The sequence below is a fragment of the Macrobrachium rosenbergii genome, chromosome 47, assembly GCF_040412425.1.
Source record: "Macrobrachium rosenbergii isolate ZJJX-2024 chromosome 47, ASM4041242v1, whole genome shotgun sequence".
In the NCBI taxonomy this organism is placed as follows: domain Eukaryota; kingdom Metazoa; phylum Arthropoda; class Malacostraca; order Decapoda; family Palaemonidae; genus Macrobrachium; species Macrobrachium rosenbergii.
In genome coordinates this window covers 40,250,067-40,257,406 of record NC_089787.1, presented here as the reverse complement: position 1 = coordinate 40,257,406, position 7,340 = coordinate 40,250,067, and positions in this window count along the sequence as shown.

Genomic DNA, 7,340 nt, shown 5'->3' with positions numbered 1-7,340 from the left:
TCAAAATGCAAGAAGAATATTAGGGTAAAAATGCAATGCATTTTCACTTCAGCTTCATAAGTTTCAATTGCACGACATCCTCTGGGACGCTGTTCCACGGTCTAACGGTGTGAGGAATAAAATTAAAAACTACAAGTTACTATACAGATTGTATCAAATTCAATATTGTCTTATGACCTGTGCAGATCTTCAGGTGATTAAGCTGATACTTTAATAACGCAGGTGTGGAATCTTAAAAAATTAAAGACTCCGGTATATAGCAATTTTCCGGTCTGAGCAGTTGCTGGATGTAGATGATTTGTTTACTATTGATGCTCTTTGCTAATGAGAGTAATAATAGTGAACAACTGCTTGTTAGTGGCGCTTGATAATTAATGGTGGTGGGTAATTAATTTTAATATTTAGAACTCTCTTAATTGCTTCATATTAACTACTGAATTTTAAGCAACAGCTCTCAAGTAGTGACGCTTTGCAATCTATTGTAAGTAGCTTTTATCTAATTAGGGTAATAATATTTGCAATGAATTTGGCGTGAAGATAACTTCCAGTCTTGCATTGTTATATTCATAATAGCGTACCTGGCCTGTCAAGAAGAATGAAGGCAATATTCAAGCAATTTTTGCGGCTGCATTCATTTATATTCTCGTCAAATGCATTTTGCTGCTTTTGAATTTTCTTGATTTAGGAGTTTATAGTTAGCAGGAAGCCATAACTTTTTATAGGTTATCACAAACTTGCATCGAGTGCTTCTTTGCTAATTCTGACGTACGATTCTGATCAAGATCTTGTGGCGTTTTTTTGTGAAATTCCTTGATTATATAAGTGACGGGGTTTCGGATTATCTAACGATTTTATGGCTTTCCTACTAAAAGGTGATGTATGTAAGTGATTTGTTGGTGATAATGAATTCACTCTTCTGAGTCAGGAAGGTTGGCACGTGCTGGAATGCTATTAGTCAAGGGATACTGAAGAGTTCTCGAATCAGTGGTATTCTAAAATTGCCGTATCATCAAAACTCTCTTATGCCAAGGGGACTGGTAGTGTCCTTGGACAGTACTGGTCTGGTGGAGTTTCTAATTAATGAGTGTTAATTATGATTGAGTGTCTTGAGTAGATTTAACAAGTATCAGTTATTTCCAGAAACAGACATTGTGAATTAGTTATTTGGGAGCTTTTAATTATTGATGAATACTAAAGGGATATTCTTGATGATGAATATTAGGGATTTAATTAATTAGCTTTAACTATTTTCCATTCCACTTTCTGAATGACTTGAACAGATGATAGGTGTGATTCTTATCGTTTCATTTAGTATTGATTATTGTACTGTATATTACGTATACCAGGGAGGACTTTACCAACTGATAATTTTGAAAACCCAAATCAAGTTTTCCTTATCTCGTTATTTCCTTCCTTCGTTATTTATCGGATATTGATGATGATTGTTTACGGGGTGATTTATTGGGGGAATAAATTGGCATAACAACGTGAATGGTGGTGATTGATGACTAACTTGAAATGTTCCCGACTGACAGTGACTAATGATGCGCATCTTTCTCAGTAAATTATTGATGATTAATGATTCTTGGCCTGTACTTAAATCATTTCCTCCAATTGTTTTTGTTTTTTTATTACACAACCAGCCTTGTCCCGGCACTTAGAACAGCTCGTAATCTACAGTGAAAAACATTATTCTTTTCACCCACTTCTCCCTGCAGTTTTTCTCAAATATAAACTATCCTAGACTCTTCCAGGAGGCTGGGATAGACTATTTTTTTCTGTTCTCAGGATGTGTAAGGGGCATAATTCACTGAAGACCTGAGCCATCGGTAAATTACTTCGCCAATCCGAAGGGTTTCCTCTACTCTCGACGAAAGCAGCAGTTGACAAGATAAGAATCATGAAAAATTTCTCGTAGTTGGGGATCTTAATGTGGATATTTTCCTAAGCACCAAACAAAAAATGCTTGAACTTGAGCGATACTCAGATACTCTTAAAGAGAGAGAACACCATATAGCGAAAGGCTAACTGGGTCTATTGAAGTCCAGATGGCCAGATTGTTATATTACCTTGTACAGGCATCGTTGAGAGTTGAAAAGTTGGCGGGAGCTTTCCTCTCAGTGACTAGCATTTTTACGGATTTTGAATTACCAGTGACTTTGGGAAAATAACTTGGGCCTTTGATTAAAAAATTACTGAAAAATACTACGTACCATAGATCACTGTTATTGAAGTATTAACTAAGGATTTCTGGGATCATTAAACTTCTAAAAAAGGGGTTTAGTTTATTTAATTCAAAGATTAGTACCAAGTGTTAAAGAACAATAGTTACTTAGGGATGCTTTGGTTTCTTATTATTGAAATATCTATTTTATGGTAACTTTAAGAATGAAGAAGGCGAAGACTTTATAAAAAAATAGCATAACTGCATTAAGAGAACATAGTGATTATCGTTATTTTCATTGATTTGACAGATAGAGTCGAAAATTTGAGCAAAAAAGTGAATACTTGCAGCCGAGTCGAAGCCCCGTTGCCAACCGTTAGCCATTCAAATTTTGTATAACACACACACATACATACATCATACTTACATACATACATATACACGTGTTTGTGTGTGTGTGCGTGAGTATATGTTTGTGTGTTGAGAGAGAGAGAGAGAGAGATATGGATGTGTCCATCATCAACAAGTGACACAAGAAAAAATACCGTAGGCCATTCCACCCGCCACCCCATCATTCTTTGGCAAGAGCTAATTAGACACCATGCAGATTGGAAAAAAAAAAAAATTGACTGTGGGCAAAAACTTGAGCAAATCTGACAGTGGATCTGCTGACGGCGAACAGTTACAACCGGATAACTGTATTTTTCCCTTCATCCGCTGAAGTGTGTCTCGCAAGTGTACAGAAATCTCCTCCCCAATGAGCACCTTTCTATCGGCGCCCATTAGTATTCATCGCGGGCGATCCCTGGCGTCCTCAAATCCGCCTCGCCCTTGCTGAGGGCTGACCTGTCCCGCCTCTTTACAAACCCCGTCCTATACAACCCCCTTCTTGGCTCTGCCTCCCCCTCCTCCTCCTCCTCCTCCTCGGAAACAACAATACCTTCATCTTTACCCATTCCCCAAGACACACACACACGCACACACACACACACCACCCCTCTCCTCCCCTCCCTTCTCCTCCCCTCCCAGCCACTTCTTTTCAAAGGCCTCTCATTACACAGCGTACCCTTGATCCCATCGGGCTCCTGGTAGCGACCATGCCTCCTCCTCCTTCTTTCCATCAAGCGTGCGTACACAGCCTTTTGTCGGTACTTTACTCGGAAGGATTACTTTCTTTCTGGAAATTTCGCTAGCTCTGCCCTCTGGGGGGTTAATGGCTACCTGTCAACAACAAGCACGGAGTCCCTTGGGGGAATTGGGTATCATTTCTCTAGTCTGTTTGTTTGAAGCATCAGGTGAATGTCGTCATTTGATATATCAGTCTTTTATTCTTTATGCTATACTCAGTTTCTCGTCCAAAGTGATTCACCTTTCGAAAAACTAAACTGACTTTATTATATTATCCTTCACTCCAGATTTATTGCTCAACCTTAGTTATTCATTCTATTTTTTTATGAAGATCATCCTTTTTTTTTTTGTTTTGTTCCTCTATGCCAATGTAAGAACCAAAATCACAATAGATCGTACAAAACACTACAGCATATCTGGCATCACTGAGCTACGCCATGCTTCGAAATTTACCGCCTCTGTCACCTTCTGTGTATCTTGCTACCTAACTTTGTATGCTGACGACCAGAATCCCGGATGATGTTCGCTGGTGTGAAATCAATTTGAAGGCGAAACCAAATAACTATTTTAAGGCTGGTAATACAGTGTCGTGGTGATTGATATGGTCGTGCTCATAGACAATGGTAATTATGGCGATGGCGATGCTTAGGGCTCTCTCTCTCTCTCTCTCTCTCTCTCTCTCTCTCTCTCTCTCTCTCTAGGTTTATCATTGCTGTAAATAAAAAGATTAACAAATAGTTTAGTGCTGGAAATGTCAACTTTAAAGTCATTGCATCTATAACTCCGCTTTCATCCCCTTCACCAGCTATACTAACCAGAGTATCTGGTAAACAACCACCGTCTGTGGACCTCATGCGGTGCGCTGTAGACAATACTTAAGGTTCTTTGCAGCGTCCCATCGGCCGTTAGCTGCAACCCCTTTCATTCCTTTTACTGTACCTACGTTCATATTCTCTTTCTTCCATTTTACTTTCCACTATCTTACTTTCCACTATCTTACTTTCCACCCTCTCCCAACAATTGACTCATGGTGCAACTGCGAGGTTTCCTCCTGTTACACCTTTCAAACATTTTTAGTCTCAATGTCCTTTCAGTGCTGAATGACCTCATTGCTCCCAACGCTTGGCCTTGGGTATAAATTCTGTATACTGTTTTATTCTCGTAAACAACCATTCACTAAAAATATTAATTTTGTTGTCTTCTCATTAATTAATCTGCTCTTTTTGAATCAGTGAAGCGTTTTCAAAACATGTATTATACGAGCATCAATTGATATGTATCCCAAGGTAAGGATGATTAGAATTCCCAGACACCGTGGAAGGGGTATAGCAATCCGCATTACTTTGTGTAAGGTAGTTACCAATTCGCTCTTTACTTTGTGCTGTACAAACATCATTACGCTGTGCTGTACAAACATCTTTGCGCTGTGCTGTACAAACATCTTTGCGCTGTGCTGTACAAACATCTTTGCGCTGTGCTGTACAAACATCTTTGCGCTGTGCTGTACAAACATCATTACGCTGTGCTGTACAAACATCTTTGCGCTGTGCTGTACGTGCATAGTTACGCTGTGCTGTACAAACATCTTTTATGCTGTGTTGTAAAAATATCATTTCTCTGTGTTGTAAAAATATCATTTCTCTGTGTTGTAAAAACATCATTTCTCTGTGTTGTAAAAACATAATTTCGCTGTGTTGTAAAAACATAATTTCGCTGTGTTGTAAAAACATAATTTCGCTGTGTTGTAAAAACTTAATTTCGCTGTGTTGTACAAACACCATTTCGCTGTCTTGTACAAACATTATTTCGCTGTGTTGTGCTGTACATGCATCATTATGCCGTGCAGTACAAACATTTTAACTTGGGCTGCACAAACGTCCTTGCATTGTGCTGCACAAACGTCTTTGCACTGTGCTGTACAAACATCTTTACCCTGTGCTGTACAAACATATTTACTCTTTACGCTGCGCTGTACAGACAGCATCGGTATTTTATGTTACTCTGGTAATGGAAAGACTATCTCTGTCTTTACCAACACGTACTGAACAGACACAAACTTCTTAGGTGATCGTAAGATCTAAATAACTAACTACGATCCTACGACTCGCAATCACCGCTGGAGGTGTAAACCAATCATCGTTACTTAATGCGTTGACTCCGCTGCTTACACTAATTGCTGTGACGGTTACAGGGTCGATCTATAAATCACCTGGCTACAGCCTGGTTACATTCCGAGGTGCCTTGGCGTTGCATATCAGATGGGGACATCATGTGGGTCCTGCTGTTATAAATACGCCAAACACGGCTACAAGACAGGGAAGAACTCGGCCTCATCAATATTTCGTTGGTATCTCGGAGGCTCTGATTTCTTAGCTGGACAGCCGCAGGAAACATGAGAAAATGTCTTAGTGTATCGTCTTTTCAGTATCTGAGACGCTCTTACCTAGTGTATTAGTGATGATGAAACACAATGGTCATCCATACCATTTCCTGTGCTTCATGAAGATACTCTACGGATAATAAAATCTCAATTTAAACTTGCCGTCGTCTAGTACGGGGCCAGTATTTTTCAATACTAGTCCGTATAGGCGTATGAAGAGTAGAAAGATTGGACTGCGCATGACGGTGGGAGGTACGTTGTGTCTTAGGGCTGGGATTCAAGAGTTTACAGTATCCCATTGCCTTTTTATCGATACGAATATACAGGTATATTGGAGTAATTATTATTTATGCGCATTTGTTATTGGAGTAAAATCGGTAGACGTTTACGCCGTAGGGAAATCTGTAACTGTACATCCTGTTCTTTCAATTCACAAGGTATTCATTTTATAGACGAAATATGGTCGCTTATTCTCGTCGTCAGAGATGTTTAGGTAACTTAATTTTAGATATTTACAAATTACTTTAAAAGTGCCATTAGACTGACGATATACTTGCCTATTTTTTTTTTTTATAGGGAAAAGGGCTAGGGGGGAATGGTCGTGGGCAGCCTTCTGTTGTCATTTCCTAAAAGAACGAAGAAGCAAAGACATTATTTCAGCATGGGAGATCCTGCTCAAGACAAGGAAATTCGTATTCATAAGATAGTTGGTTAGGAATATATTTCGCCCTGCATTCTAAATAAGAACGAAATGTTGCGTAATAGTAATTTCTAGTCAGAAAAGAGCTAATGGGTAGTTAGTTACCAAGTCATCGAAATTTGTCCATTTTAATGAAAAAAAAAATCATCCATGGAAAACTCAACAGACTGAAAATCAGTTGCGTTGATGTCTGAAGAATTAAAAGATGCAAATAAACACAAATTTTATGTCCTCCCTATTCGCAAACAGCTATCGCCAAACCATCAGTAACAGTAATATGCTAAAATTTTGTTCCGACGTAAAAGCACCTTCAATTTTCATAAATTTTCTTCGACGCCTCAACATTTCGGAGAGCACTGGATAACCTTTCTTTTTTTAATACTAAAAAAACTTGTTATTGTCTTGCAAGGCTCTACATCTCATTTACGTGAAGTAAATGAGATGTAGAGATGTTTTACAAACAGCGGGTTTAAAATAATGTGTAATATAAACCTAATCGTTTTCTGTTACGATTTTAGAAGCGAAACTTGACTAGGTGCTTTCATCCCGTAGGGGGGGTGGGGTTAGTGCCGTCAGTGCACCTCATGCGGTGCACTGAAGGCATTACTTAAGGCAATTTGCAGCGTCCCTTCGGCCTCTAGCTGCAACCCCTTTCATTCCTTTTACTGTACCTTCGTTCATATTCTCTTTCTTCCATCTTGCTTCCCACCCTCTCTTAACTTTGATTCATAGTGCAACTGCGAGCTTTCAAACCTTTCAAATCTTTCTAATGTTAACTTTCGTTTCTGCCCTGTATGACCTCTTATGTCCCCAGCGCTTGGCCATTGGCCTAAATTCTATATTCTGTTCTATTCTAGGTGCTTTCAGACCTTCCAATTTTCAACTGCGGTGGGCTTGCTTAAGTTTCTATCATCATCCATCACTGTGATTTGAGTCCGTTTCCAGATTTGTTAAAGTTCTGTTCATTT